The sequence below is a fragment of the Pinus tabuliformis genome, chromosome 5_2 (assembly GCF_031772625.1).
Source record: "Pinus tabuliformis cultivar Carrire ecotype Pingquan chromosome 5_2, CPIR1, whole genome shotgun sequence".
NCBI lineage: Eukaryota > Viridiplantae > Streptophyta > Pinopsida > Pinales > Pinaceae > Pinus > Pinus tabuliformis.
This window is the reverse complement of record NC_142306.1, coordinates 45,658,804-45,675,072: the sequence shown is the minus strand read 5'-3', so window position 1 is coordinate 45,675,072 and position 16,269 is coordinate 45,658,804. Positions and strand designations below refer to the sequence as shown.

The window sequence follows — 16,269 nt, the reverse complement described above, 5'->3', positions numbered from 1 at the left end:
CTAGCCTTCTTGAATGGTTGTCCTCTTCCTTGATTCCCAGCTCTCCTCTTACCTTTGCTATTGAATTTGTCATTCCTTTGATTGCCATCAGAGGGATTTTGATCATCGTCCCGGTGTGAGTCCTTTCTATCAGGGCACTCCCTTGCATAGTGACCTGCGTTATCGCAGATGTAACATCATCATTTTCTTCCACCCTTAGGTCCAGCCTTTCCTTTTGATTTAGTCCCGAAATTATTTCTTTTCTAAGCATGAGAAGAAAAGGCAGTAGGAGGACCTTTAGGCATGGGCATTTCTTGCTCTTCTTCCCTTGTTTCTTCTTGAATGCATCTAGCCATTAATTCCTCGAAACCAAGAATTATATTATTGTTTAGAAGAGGAGTCCTGAATATGTACCATTCGGATGGTAATCCTCCAAGAGTTGTGGGTGCCATTTCCCTGTCAGTAATAGCCAGTCTATCGTAGATTTCCTTGGAGGTGTTCAAGTCAGAGATGTAGACCACCAAGTGCTTGTCAATAGAGTCTCGGATGATCTTTTGTTTTGACTTCTCTAGTTTTCCATTTGTTCCATGCAGCAGTGGATGCATTTGATGGAGGCTCAACAATATTGCCTTTTACATGGTCCAGCACTCCTTGATCTTCTAGGGTTAGATCGATAGACATCTTCCATTCGTGATAGTCAGCTTTCTCACGAAGCTTGCCTTCGGCAGAGTGTTGAGGACCCCATAATTCTTTTAGGATAGCCCTGCCAATCTTCTCTTTGGTGATTGCTCTTGCTCTTGCTCGGGCTTTGTCTTTACCTCAGCTCTGATTCCATGTTAAGATATGGTATGTTCTATGCTTATAACAATTTACTTCTTTTTCTTATTATATTCCACAGATTAGCAATCACATGTACATAAAGTAAAGTGCAGATAGAACATTAAACGATTGACAGAAAACAAGCCAAGATAAGAGACACAAGATGTGGCAGCGAGCCAGGGACAAATCCCACAATGTGTGGGGAAACCCTTTGATCAAATCTTCTTTTATCTTCAATAATTCAGCAGAGAGAAATAGTACAATAAATCTAATTTATATCAGCAGTAGCAAACCCTAGATTAGCAGCATCAACATGAGCGACTTCATCATCAAACTAAGGCAGACGATATCTCACAAACTGACCGTTGGATCGGCATGATTCCACCACCAGAAGTTGCGGCTTTCAGAGGAGGTTCAGATGAACCTATAACGCAGTTCATATGAGGAGATCTTCTAGTCCACGCAGGTCAAACTTTACTTCTGCAGTTGTAGTTTCAGTTTTAGCAACTTCCTTCAAACTAGGGCAGTCAATATCTTGCAAACCGTCCGTCAGATTGACTTGATTCCACCACCAAAAGTTGCGGCTTTCAGAAGAGGTTCAGATGAACCTACAACGCAGTTCAGATGAGGAGATCTTCTAGTCCACGCTGGTCAAACTTTACTTCTGCAGTTGCAGCTTCAATTTCAGCAGCTTCCTTCAAACTAGGGTAGTCGATATCTTGCAAACCGTCTGTCGGATTGACTTGATTCCACCACCAAAAGTTGCGGCTTTCAGAGGAGATCCATATGGACCTACAACGCAGTTCTAAGGAGGAGATCTGATGGTCAACGCTAGTCAAACTCAGTTGCAGCTTGAGGTTCAACAACTTTCGGCTTCACATGTGTGAGAGAGAGACCCTTTTCTGCGTAGTAGAGAAGAGACTTTTTTCTGCGCAATAGAGAGAGAGAGAGAGAGAGAGAGAGAGAGAGAGATGTGATGAGATGAGTGAGTCCAAATGAAGAAAAATCCTCCTATATTTATACACAATGTTGGTGTTTGAATAGATGCGACTATTGGACTTATGAGCCTCTACATGAGTTGTAGGTCGGCTTGATAATAATTCCACAATCAAAATAAATTCATATCTCCATGAATACTTATTGGAATCGGATGATCTTTATATCAATCCTACACCTTTCGATGAGAGGAATCTAATAAAAATATTATCAACCATGAATAAGATGACCCACATGAAGTTTTGCCCTGCTTGCCAATTTTAACAAATTGGCTAAAAATAATGTTGCTTTTTGTATCCTCATAATGTGCTGTCAATTCTTTCGTAAAAATTGCACAAGTGATAATTTGTTTATGAGAGCAAAGCCATTGATACCATACAAACTGATTTGGTTCCAAATATAAAGTTGCAATACGTATCTTTTGTGTGTTTTGCACATTATTGAGATCGAAAAATTGCTCCATCTATAATATCCATGTTGCGGGATCCTTGCCACCAAACTTCCTCATATGGATTTTTGGAATATGGTGGGTCTTTGATCCAACATTAGAGTCTATGAAATCATGATTAACATTTCTTTTGTTCTCATCATGAGTTTCCTTTACTACCCTTTCACCATTAGTAGATATTTCTTGTAGAAAATTTGTCAAATCTGTCTTCAAATCTGCCATGCTTGTCTTCAAATCTGTCTTCAAATCTATCTTCAAATCGTCCATCTTACCTTCCACGTCATTCATCTTAGCTTCTACATCTTTCTTTAAACGATCCATCTTAGATTCTGTTACTTTTTGTGCGAGTGACATTTGTTGCACTTGGTCTCGTAATTTTGATATATCATGTTGCATTTATTTCTCTTCTTCATAAGTCATGGTAGAGCTTTCAGGTTGCTTACTAGGTGTTTGTATTTTCTTTCCTCGGGGCATCAGTTATCGATAATAATGCTCTCCTATGCCTTTTGAATTCCTTCAGAATAATTTTTCAAACCAAGCTTAAACAAAAATTAAAAAAAATCTACACACCTTTTTTCACTTTGTAGGAGCTCGATATTGCCTTTGATGTATCTCTGTAATTTCGGATCATCCAGTTCTGAAATTGCGACCTGCAGTAGCCCTCTGTGTCCTCTTTCCAATGCCACCAGTCTGATCGAATTTAGATTCTCCAAGGCAAAGTTATGCACAATCTCCCAAGATGACCTGATTATAGACCTTTTCAGAAGAGCGAACTTGTAGGAAGTGCCACGTGTCACTGTTTCGACCTTAGGATCTGAAAAATATACACAGGAAACTATAGTCCGTCCTCTTTCTGTAACTTCTTACGAAATTTCAATCTGATGCTCAAAACAAAAGTTATGACTATTTTCCCCAGGTCACCTGTTTGGAATGTAATTCGGGAGTCTGCAAAAATGCCAACTTCCTCAGATCATATCTCCGCAAATATAGCGCAAAAAGCTCTGAAATTCGGACCTGTGGTTCAGAACGATTTCGGCCCAAATGGGTTTTTTTTTAGCATCTGAAACGTCGCAGAAAAAAAGTTATAGCGCAAATGCCACGATGACCTGTTTGGAGTAGCGAAACCCTAGAATTCAAAGCTCTGATACCAAATGTTATGAAACTAGCTCACAAAAAGATAGAAAAGATAGATCAATGCCTTAGAATTCAACCTCTTCTAGGGGGCAACCTCCTCTACATTACAAAAATGAATGATTCTTTGATGATTCAAATTACAAAACCTCCTTTCTATATATAGGAGTCTAAGGAGTCACAATATAACCCAGCCGACCTAAGAATAATAATATAAAGGCACAAAAATAACAATAGAGAGATTCTATGGGGCACGATAATAACAATATGGGGACAATAGGGGCACAACAATATTATTAACGGATACAACTACAATAGTAATGGGGTAATCACTAGTATTATAGGGACCTAACACTAGCGCCCAAAAAAATCACGCTACAACAAATAACAAATGCCTACATATCATCAAAATCATTGCCAATATTGGAACCTTTGTCATCAATATCACCCTGTAAGCGTTAAAATAAGATAGAAAAACCATAACATGTCAAGTCAAAATTTTGTTTATATCATGGGTACATTTTTAGTAAGGACATGATAGAGGAGTTCAACAACCAATGCTACTAACATCAAGGTACATAGAGGGTTTGGTGCTCTTGATTAAATACTAGTTCCATACCCTCATACATGACAAAATCCAATGGAAACGTTGCAATTGTGAAAATTCGTTGCCTCAAATTTTACTGTAGTAACTGATATTATTTCTTCTATTTGTTAAATTGATTAACCAAATTATTTGCAATTTTCTACGACAAATATCGAAACATATACATTGCAGCCTACACAAATAAAATTCTGCTGAAAATAACTACAACGAAAAATACTAGCACATATATAACCACAATGACAATTATATTTGGACAATTGTCCCCGGAAAAACCCAATGTGGGAAAACCGGTGCAACAGATGAGGGTTTCTCGTATTAATCTTCAGCAAGAATTTCTGTACAAGTTACAGATAGCCAAAATTGAGGAAGAGTCATTGAGAGAAATTTAATGATGGATTTGTCACACTCCACAAGGTTTTTTTGGTCCCGAAGAGGACCTTCTGCCCTTTCGCTGGCCTTACTACATTATCCTGTGCGCAGTGACTGCGTAGTGCCCGCGTCACTCCTCTGCGTTGATGAACTGCGTCCCTCCTCTGTGCTGCCCCTTTTAGATTTGTCCTGCACTCTCAGACTATTGCTGCTGCCCTCTCTCTCTCAACTCAACTCTCGGACTCTATTTTCTCTTGCCAAACTTTAGCCACTGAGAAAATCGATCTGCTTGAGCAACTGAGTATTTGCTTTGGCGCATTTTTCCATCTACCCTTTGACTTCTTCTTATAATCTTTTGTTGGAGCACCAATGACCAAGATTAAATGATAAGCGATGCCCCAAATTAATTCCCCGTTGATCCCTGCGAGTTTATAGATGATTCTCACGACATCTTCATTAATATTGTTTAATTAACTATATTCCCCAAGTTTAGGCTTAGGAAATAATTAAAAAATTGGTTAATAATCTAATTAAAACACTTTTAGGTGGAATTTCCAGAAACAATTTCTGGGTTTTGGAGAATACATGTATTCTAGCGTCTCCAGCAAATTTTGTGGCTAGAGCACATCTGATGCTAACAAAAACTAACACTCCCTCTTAGCGAGAAATGTGTTCTAGTGCTGCAACCCACTGAAGCAACACTCTGTCTTTGCACCATCTCTTGTCACGCTGTTGATGTCTGGTTGCTACTACCCACCGACTACTGTGCAACTTTGATATGCACTGCATCTGCTGCTGGCGAGAATCCATCAATTTCTGCTACTGAAACAGGTTCTCCACAATACCCATATGTTCTCTGAACTGGAGGAACTTAGCTCTCCCTAGCGCTTTTGTGAGTATGTTTGCTACCTGATTTCTTGTGGGGACATACTATAGCTAGACCGCCCCATGTTGAACACAACCTCTGATGAAATGACATCTGATATCAATGTGCTTCAACCTGTCATGAAATACTGGATTCTCAGAGAGTTTTATGCAACTCTGATTATCATAGTAAACACTGGTCACACCCATTTTCTTCCTGAACAAGCTCACTAGCAGTTTCCTAAGCCATATGGGTTCACACGTAGCCGTGCTGGCCACCATATGTTTTGCCTCTGTTGAGCTCAATGCTACGGACTTCTGCTTCCTGCTGCACCAAGAGACCATCCTTGATTCAACGCTGAAGAAGTACCCAAAGGTACTTTTCCTGTCCACTGAACTACCTGCCCAATTTGCATCTGTGAATCCACTCAATCTAACATTATCTCCTCGAGTATACTTCAACCCGAGTCCGACTATTCCACGCACATATCTGAGAATGTGCCTAGCTACCGCCCAATGTACCCTTTTCGGTGCCACCATGAATTGACTAAGGGTATTGACAACGAATCAAATGTCTGGCCTGGTGTTGACCAATTACATGAGTGACCCAATTAGTTGTTTGTATAAGGTGGGGTCGACTTCCTTGTCCCCTGATGCATCTATCTTTTTCCAGTTGGTAATCATTGGTGTTGCCATGGGTTTGCAATCCTGCATTCTGAATCTCTTCAGAATTTCTGTAGCATATCTCCCTTGCCCAAGGAAGATCTCCCCATTCTTCTGCCATACTTCCAACCCTAGAAAATAGTGCATCAACCCCATATCCTTCATGTCGAATTTTGCTGCAAGGTTCCTTTTGCAGTCCTTTATGAGTCCCGATGATCCTGTCAAAAATAGATCATCTACATATAAAACCAAAATGAGAGGCTTATTCTCCACCATCAGATAGTAGAGATTGGGATCTGCAACACTCTTGATGAATCCCAATTGTTGCAAGTAACTGTCAATCCGAACGTACCATGCCCTGGGTACCTGCTTGAGCTCGTATAAGGCTTTCTTTAACTTGCATACATGAGTTCTCTTCTCATGAGTCTCGAAGCCTTCCAGTTGTTCTATATACACCTCTTCTTCTATCACCCTGTTCAAGAATGTTGTCTTGACATCCATATGGCGAATCTCCCATCCCATCTGTGCTGCTAGGGATATGACAGATTTGATAGAGGTATATCTAGCAACTGGGGCAAAGGTCTCCTCATAGTCTATCCCTTCTTTTTGTGCATACCTCTTTGCCACAAATCTAGCCTTGTACTTCCCTACACTGCCATTTGCAGTGTACTTGATCTTGTAGATCCATCTGGAACCCACAACTGATCTATCTTCTGGTCTAGGCACCACCTCCCAAACATCATTTGTCATGATAGAACTATACTCTTCTACCATGGCATCCACCCACACCTGATGTTGTGCGGCTTCCTGAAAACTGGAGGGTTTTGCAACCTGAGCCACTAAGGCCTAGTATCTGTCAGGCTGCCTGCGCTGCCTCTTGTCGGTTCTAGGAGCTCCGACAAATTCCTCTGCATCCTTCAAGGTCTGACGCACTTCCCTATTGGTCCTAGCACTGGTGGTGGGAGGTTCATTCTGTTCCTCTACCTGTTCCTGCTGCTTTGATTGCTGAGAACTTCTTGGATCTCCTTTTGCTGAGGGGATGCTAGTACTAGTCACTGTACTCAAATCTTGTGATTGTCCCCATGCTTGTTCTACTTGCTGTCCCTGCTGCTGTTGGACTAACATAACATCTGATGATCGATCTCCAACAGGTATCTCTCGAGATCTTATGAAGGTTCTGTCTTCCATGAACTTTACATCTCGCCTCACTACAATATTCCTGCTGCTAGGAATGTGGATTCTGTATGCCTTTGAGGTCTTGCTATATCCTACGAGATACCCCTTTTCTGCAGCTTAACTTACAACGCTTCTCATCTGGAATGTGACAGTAGGCCACACTCCCAAATACCCTCAAATGACTTACCTTAGGTTTCTTCTCGATGAAGACTCCCTTTGGCGTTTTCTTCCCCATGCTTTGTGAGGTGTCCTATTTTGAATGTACATTGTTGTGTTGCATGCCTCTACCCATAGAAATCTAGGCAAATCCTGATCATACAACATGGCCTTTGCTGCGTCGACTATAGTTCTGTTCTTCCGTTCCGCTACTCCATTCTGTTGTGTATTGTAGGGAGTTGTCCACTCTCTTTTGATACCTTTCCTTGTGCAGAAACCTGTGAAGGCTTTATCCGTGTATGCTTCACCGTTATCTAATCGTAGTACCTTGATTTTTTTCCTAGTCATGTTTTCTATGAGAGCCTTGAACTCTCGAAACCGATCAAAGACCTCATCCTTGGTCTTTAAGAAGTATATCTGGGTTTTTCTGGAATGATCATCAATAAAGGTGACAAAATACTGGCCACCGCTAAGAGCTCTAGTGGACATAGGGCCGCAAATATCTAAGTGTATCAATCCCAACACGCCATTAGCTCTGTTATCACTACTGGGAAATGCTGCTTTTGCGTACTTCCCATGTACACATCCTCGACATACATCATCGTACTCGATGCTGAGACGTGGAACTCCTATTATGGTCTCTCTGAGCATCCCAAGTGCTCCATGGTACAAGTGTCCCATCCTCTTGTGCCATAGTTCGTTCAGCTCCTTGTCACTATTGTTATCACTGCCTATCAGTGCCATTGGAGAATCGATCTGCAATCTATATAGCTTGTTGCTTCGAGCTCCAATTTGTCTCACCTTCTTCCAACTGGGAATCAGGATGCTTGACATATACTTTCTTTCCTACAAAGTATACATTGTACCCCTTGTCTTGCAACTGGGATACTGAAATTAGCTTCATACCCAATCTTGGCACATGCAGTACATTAGTGGCGCTAGTGCTAGTTTCTGCTTTCGTCTGAAAATCTATGGTGCCTCTCCCTACTGGCGTACACTTAGTTTTGTTGCCCATAGTGATCTAGAAGTCCATTTGCTTCTCTTGATAGCTCGAGAAATATTCCCTTACTCCAGTCATGTGAGCTGAAGCTCCATTATCAATGTACCAGAAACCAGCTGATTCTGAACTTGACAGACATGCAAATTCATCTGCCAATTTGGAAGATAATTTTGAGGCCTTTTGACTATCCATAATTTGCTGTGCTATTTTTCCTTCCCAACACTGAATTTCAACTACAAAATACGCGTCCTACTCTGCATGGAAACTGCTACGCTGCTACCTCTGCTTCTGACAAATCTTGATTTGGAAAAAATTGTTCTCTGTCAACTCACTTAGAATTAATTTTCCACGAAAAATTTGGTCACCTAGCCAATGGACTGCGCAGCCTCTCTGGGGTTTCTAACTGCTGCCTATGTAGTGCTTTCGAAATCCTTCTTCCGTCTGCAACTGAGCTCTTCCTACTTCACCTGTGCTCTGATACCATGTGAAAATTCATTGTCTCGAATTTTACTGCAACAAATGATATTATTTCTTCTATTTGTTAAATTGATTAACCAAATTATTTGCAGTTTTCTGTGACAAATATTGAAACATATACACTGCAGCCTACACAAATAAAATTTTGCGGAAAATAACTGCAAGGAAAAATACTAGCACATGTATAACCACAATGACAATTATTTTCGGACAATCGTCCCCGGAAAAACCCAATGTGGGAAAACCAGTGCAACAGATGAGGGTTTCTTTTATTAATCTTTAGCAATAATTTCTATACAAGATACATATAACCAAAATTGAGGAAGAGTCATTGAGAGAAATTTAATGACGAATTTCTCACACTCCATAGTGTTTTTAGGACCCCGAAGAGGACCTTCTGCACTTTCACTGGCCTTACTGCATCATCCTCTGCACAGTGACCGAGTAGTCCTGTGTCACTCCTCTGCGCTGATGAACTAAGTCCCTCCTATGTGCTACTCCTTCCAGATTTGTCCTGCACTCTCAGACTATTGCTGATGCCCTCTCTCTCCCACTTGCAACTCACTCTCGGACTCGATTTTCTCTTGTTGAACTTTAGCCACTGAGAAAATCAATCTGCTTGAGCAATTGAGTATCTGCTCTGGTGCATTTTTCCACCTACCCATCGACTTCTTATAATCTTCTGTTGGAGCACCAACGGCCAAGATTAAATCATAATTGATGTCCCAGATTAATTCCCTGTTGATCCGTGTGAGTTTCTAGATGATTCTCACCACATCTTAATTAACACTGATTACTTAACCATATTCCCTAAGTTCAGACTTAGGAAATAATGAAAAAATTGGTTAATAATCTAATTAAGACACTTCTGGGTGGAATTTCCAGAAACAATTTCTGGGTTTTGGAGAATACATGTATTCTAGCCTCTCCACCAAATTTCGTGGCTAGAGCACATTTGATGCTACAAAAACTAACATAAACCCCCCCCAATCCTAAAAACCTGAAAAACTGTTAAATTTGTTAGATTTTGAGTGAGATGTAAAATTCTACTTTCTCCATATGAAATCCAGTGAGGTCATAACCACTCTCAAACATCCTAGGTCAATTCATGGTAATGTTAAAAATTTAAGTAAAAGGATGAATTGGGGTCATAACCACTCTCAAACATCCTGAGTCAAATTCATGGTAATATTAAAAATTTAAGTAAAAGGAGAATGTCATTTTTACTTTAAGAATTTAAGATTACCATGAATTGCATATTAATAGTAGGGCCATAGGCTTGAATATTAAGCTGCCCCACTCAAAAATTCTTGTTTAAAAAAAAATGTGTTTGGAATGTCTTTGGTCACATTGTATGGAACTGGCTAGTTCGGTACAAAAATGATTGGTTCAATGAAAGAAGGCCGGTTTGGTATCGAACTAGCCATTTCTGATACCAGACCTCAAACCAGAATGGTTTGACCCCCAAACTGGTCAAACCAACTGATGCAGGTGCATCTAACCTAGGGTTACATGTTTAACAAGAGAGTTAGTTTACCAAGTTAGAATTTAATTATTTAATGTATTTTCCTATAGTTTTAGGGGAGAATGAGAATTATTGTATATAGGAGAAGGTTCGAGAGTATTTTGGAAGAATTGAGAGATTTGAGGGTTAGTTAGCTCTTATCTAGGGATAAAGGATTATGTGAGAGATTTTATGGATCATGAGAGATATTTTGGAAGTTTGTTAAGGATCTAGAACCTACTTTTGGTTCAGATCCACTTGTATAATTCTAGGTGAGCCCATGAGACATGTAGAAGTGTGTAAGTAGGAGTGAGAGTGAGGAATGAGAGGCCAATGAATAAGCCAAGAGTTCTCTTGTAAATATTTTATTTATTAATTAATTATTTCTGAGATTCTTTATGCATATGTATGGCGTGGATTTCAGTTTTGTTGTTGTGTGTGAATTATTAATTTGCAGGCCCCTATGTTTTGCTGCATCACCAACCAGCTCCATTGATTCTGGTCTATTTTCGATAACACTGCTTCTAACACCCACAAGAAAACTGCTGGTTTATGATTTGCTAGGATCTCTGTTGTGGATTTGTCTTGGTCCTTTGAGATACCCACAAAATATGCTGCCAAGCCTCCCATTGGTATGACCTCCCTCCTGAGAGCTGACCTCTGCAAATCCTGTTGGAAAACTTGGTACTTTCTTTCGTACCCTGTTGCTATAATTGCCAATTTGTGCCTGTTGCGGCAGATCCCTTGCCCAATGACTTTGCACCATGTTTAGTAACTTTGTCCGCGAACCCTTGTTGGCCACTGCATCTTGCAATTGCTTGACCATGCCCAACATGTCATTTTATGTATGGCATGATCCTCTGTGCTGTCTCTACATTGCGACACCACTTGCACTGGACTCTATTGCTCCATTTGTGATTGGCACGTCCATAGCGCGAATCTTGCTCTAACGCACCCGGCTGCTTTCTTTTGCAGTGCATGCGGCCCTGTCTTGAAGCAATTCCTTGTGCTCTATCCGACTATTGTGGGCTCGACCTCTGCCTGGTCCGTTGTGTTGCCTTTCTCCGTCACCTGCAAAACTGTGACTGTACACAACATCGTAATGCAAGCCACAGCCAGTCCCAATGCCACCCTATTCATAACGCCTTCAGAGGCCAATCTTGTATCTCCATGGCCATCCAACTGTCTCAAATGATGCAAAGGAGTGGAGCATCCCTTCCTCGGAATCTCGTAGATTGCCCACCACACGGTTCCTCTTGACCCTCTCCTCATTCGCCTCGTGTGCCAGCTCCTCCCTAGGGCCAAACCCAATGACTATTGTGACTTCTACTTGGCTGGTCGACCTGCAGCCCTGTTCTGCCTCTGCAACTCTCTGCGTCGCTAGTTAGGTTGGCTTGTGGCTAGTGGTTGGCCTGTTGGCCTCACAACTACCAGCCCCACGGTTTATTATTCTTCCCCCTCCCCCCCCCACCACGCAGTGCTTTCTTTTCTTGTTAGCTGGCAGTCTCGGCCGGTTTACTTTTGCGCAATGGGTTCCCTCACACCTATCCGTCTATTCCCTTGGCTTGCTGTCTCTGTGCCGATGGGTTTCTCCTGTGTTGCTGCTCCGATCTCTAACCTGCAATCAGCCAACTTTCTCTTCCACCTTTGACTGCACTACTTGCTGCACCGTCCTAATCTTTGCATGCATGATGACTACTACCATGATGGTGCTGAGGCTTCTCGGCTCCTCGGCCCCACTGTTTACTTCAATTGTTTCTCGACGACTGGTCGGGTGGGTCTGATGGCTTACTGAGGGTTGTCAGTCCTCTACCTCCTTTTTTCTTTTAAAATACTCAGCAATTTTTTCTCGAATTCTGCCCTTCCTGTGCAGAATTTGTGTCCATACCACTATATTGTATGGCTGATTTCCTTAGGCCCTAAAAAGATTTCCGCCTTACACGATTGTGGCCAAACCTTGCTCCGACAATACCTGTACAAACTTGGCTTTTGCGTCATTCAGAGATTGGTTTCAAAGCTAAGTTGCACGAAACGGGGAAACGGAAACGAGTTTCCGAAACGGGAAGCGATACGAAACGCGACCTCCCCAAATTTTGGAAACGGGGAAACGCGATATATATATATATATATATATATATATATATATATATATATTAAAAATATTTAAAAATTATTATTAGATATATGTGCAATCATAAAGCATTAATGATACATTTACATTATATGATTATAATTTATTACATTTAAACATTAAGATTAAATTTACATCACATTTACTCATGAAATCTACTTTGCTCACTGCTCAAAACACCCTAGCTGAAACAACTGCCAGTCTCTAAGAGAAACGACTTGCTGAATAGTGTGATGAGAGAATGAGACAAACTGCTCTTTTATAACTTTAGAATAGGCTTCTAGAATTTACCGGAAACCTAAAAAAAATTTAAAAAAAAATTAAAAAACAACACATTACCACTGGGAAACGTGTTTCCATGCCGTACCGTACACGTTTCCCAGTTTCGTTTCCGTTTCCTGCGTGAAACGACCCCTCCCCCCACGTTTCCTGCAACTTAGTTTCAAAGATTCCAGCTCTGAATTAGCATGGTATCAGAGCTGGAAACTTGGTGCATATGGGACAAAAAAAGCATCAATTAAGCTAAGGGAAAGTGTCAGACCTCATGTCTTAGCCAAAAGCAAGTACCAACATCTCTTTTCCTCAAGGACTAGGCAAAGGTGGCTACAAGGTGATAAATAAAACAATTCTCATGAAAGGGACCGCAAGGTGATTGTATCAAGATTTGCCTGCTTAATTTGTTGAGAATAAGTGACATTATAGAAACAATCATATAATATACATGATATTATTCTAAAGGATTCCATATGTAGAACCACAGTAACAGTGCCCTAAAAAAATTCAGGCAATCAGATCATATCCAATTTTGTTGCATTAGAGCTGGGTTATAAATCTTATCTTGTTAGTACTGTATGCTTGTTCATATTCCAAATGAATCCATATGTAGAACCAAAGTGATAATATTCTGAAGGAATCCATCTGTAGAACCACAGTGATAATATTCTGAAGGAATCCATCTGTAGAACCACAGTGATAATATTCCAAAGGAATCCATATGTAGAACCAACAGTTCCTGAAAGACAATCAGCGATCAGATCATATCCAATGTTATTGCTTTAAAACTAGGGACTAAAACTTACCTTGCTAATAATATTCCAAAGAATTCCATATGTAAGACTGCAGTAACAGTTCCCTAAAAAATTCAACAATCAGAGCATATTCATTGTTATAGCTTTAGAATTGGTGTCTAAAACTTATCTTGCTGGATATTTGATGCTGTCTTGAAGACATAGATCCTTTCACCTTCTAACTGAAAGTTCTGGCACTGTACTCTATCAATCCTTTCAAGTCTCAAAGAGTAATGTCAAATGTAGTTATGATTGCCTATAAGGTGCCCTTCCAAAAGAATACAGTATACTGGAATATAGTTATGAATTCAACTCTAACTTCTGATTCACAGGGTCCAAATGTTAAGCGCGTAAATAGGGTACAACTTCCCTCCAATGAATACGGATCTTATTTTTCACCTTTGTTGTTTGAAGAGCCCAGTATCATATTTTGATAACCATCAGGAAGCACATGTTGATATACAAGAAAGGAACCTTTCATTGGAGACAAAGATCATATGTACTTAACAGGAAAGCTTTGGAAGCCAGAAATATGAGCATATTTACCGTGTTGGATAAATCTAGCAGTCAAAGGAACAGTTTGGAGGCTTTGAAACTAACTACTAAGTATACTGTCCAAAGGAATATTTGCTAATATCTGACTTTCCCTGAGATACAAAAACATAGGTAGATGTATCTCGTCTCTATTTTGTATAGATGGCCTTCTTTAGGTAGTTTCTGGCCTCTAGCAACTACCATATCCCTGAACTTAAAAATCCACAGTGCATCGGAATCAATGTCTTGCTTTGGAATTGATAAATCTTACTATAACTGGTACCAGAGGCAATATCTTGCCTTGGATTTGATAAATGGATAACCGACTGGCTTATAATAAATGTGATATGTTTGCAGTTTGATTTCAATTTTTATATTTTTACATGATTTCACAGGACTTAGTCTTGGCAAGTTCATCCCTGGATTTGTGAAACTCCCGCATTGACATGCATGCCAAAGTTTTCAATGAAAATCTTATCTAGTTTCATTTGAAACACAATAATTTTTATAACAACGTTTGAGATGAAAGGTACCAAGCCAAACAGCAGTCGCAGAATCAAAGAATCACAGAGTGGACCTACAATTTTCCCCTCAAGACTAGGTTTGACTGTTCTTGTAGCCATCAGGGGCCATGAGAATCATGAGCAATGCTTGCTTCCTTACACAAAATATTATATGACAAGGGGGAATCACCCGAAAGGGAAAGTCAAAATGTAGGTAAGCATATTATAGGTGGTAGTATTAAGGCACTTTATGGTTATAAGGACATTCTTTAGTTCAACATTTTATCAGAAGTTGCGGTTATAGAAGTGCTATGCATCCTTTTAGGGTATGACTAAAGAAACAGCAATGGAGACTGACTGGTCAGTTGTTGGTTAGGTTCTATTGTGCAAATACAGTTCAGTTATTAGAGTTGAGAGAAGCCATAACCTTGGCCTTTTCTGGTTCAGTTTGTTGCACAGATCTCGGTTTGTGGCAATTTACATAAACCACTTAATGCAATGGTCATTATGTTGGAATGCAAATGACCTGCAATTTAATAAGATGTAAAAGCTACGATTAATAAAATATCTATTTTAAAGATTTGGTCTTTAGTGGTTGTAACAAATAAATCAGCCCAAACCTTGCTGTCAATTGGCATTTGAAAAAGGTGAATGCAAAATTTGAACTGCATATTGGGCCTTGAATAGATTCAATGGAAGCTTACAAAGCATTAAATTTATTATTTTTTGTTAAAAGTAATTATTTATTTATGCCTTATTGACGAACAGTTATGCATGTGCCACTTACATTTATTTGTCTTTTGAAATGGATGAAAGGAAACAAGAAATTTGGGTGCTGTTAGAGTGATGGCATGAATCATGATAAAAACCTAGCTAATGCTCATTTTAAATTTATTATGCAGGTGGATGATAGTTGGGTTGATGATAACTGCTTGTCTTATTCTTTCCAGCCCAAGTGGTCAACTGGCATTTTATAGATGAGTAAAATATGAAATAATATTTGGGGTTATCATAAAGCTCGAACCACCGAGTCTCTAATTTGGCAAGAAAAACCATCTTTGGCAAATGCTTGAAATGCGGCCTCTAATATATTTGGTGTCAAATTATTGCAAAATTGTTGGTCATGGATTTTATTCTTTCATTTGCATACCTTGAAGAAAGTGATAGCTAATGGTTGGACATTATAAAATTGGTGCTCTTTGCCATCCACACAGTATTTTACTATCCCTTGTATATTATATTGTGTGTATTTAACAGGTATTAGACAACAGCACATTGGTTGCTTATGCTTAGGGCTGCAAATCATTTTCTTCGTTGTGATATCCCTGATTTTTTTTTCTTTCTAGATTCTCCTCTTGAAAGAACAGGGGAATATTATGATGTGCCATAATCCATTTACCAAGTTTGACATGCTATTTTTTTTCTTGGAAAAAATCGTAATTTTTCATTAGCAAAATGAACAATTACATTCTGTAGATGCATACTGTGTATGCCTTCCTTGCCTCGTGGGGCTGACCAACTGAGAAAATAGAAGTTTCTTCTCTGAAATAGAGCATCCTATACTTGTCTACTCTATAACTAAACATCAGAAGCTCTCCCCTTTTGAGGGGTCGATACATCACACAAGTTTCCAGTATTTTCCAAAATTTTCATTTCATATGCTGTAGCCTGTAATTGCAAAAATTTATGGAGCTGTAGTGGTGCGGTGACTGAAATGCTGCAAAGCCTGCTGAAACATAATGCCTCATCTGTGAGGAGAGCCCGGGAGGTCACCATCAATAAAAGGCCTATGATAAGCTTGCTTGAATACCCTCCTTAGACAAGGCATCCAAAGATTTGTTCCGC

At 39.8% G+C, this 16,269-nt stretch overlaps 1 protein-coding gene across 3 annotated transcripts in view; it reads left to right on the top strand.

Annotated features, from left to right (window-relative positions):
• UCH2 (Peptidase C12, ubiquitin carboxyl-terminal hydrolase 1) overlaps nt 1-15,710 on the top strand; it is a 110,319-nt gene extending 94,609 nt beyond the window's left edge. For all 3 annotated transcript variants that reach the window (XM_089435813.1, XM_089435815.1, XM_089435814.1), the window contains exon 7: nt 15,327-15,710. The gene's annotated coding sequence lies outside the window, so the exon portion shown is untranslated. The remainder of the gene's footprint in view (nt 1-15,326) is intronic.
• The last annotated feature ends 559 nt before the right edge of the window (nt 15,711-16,269 follow it).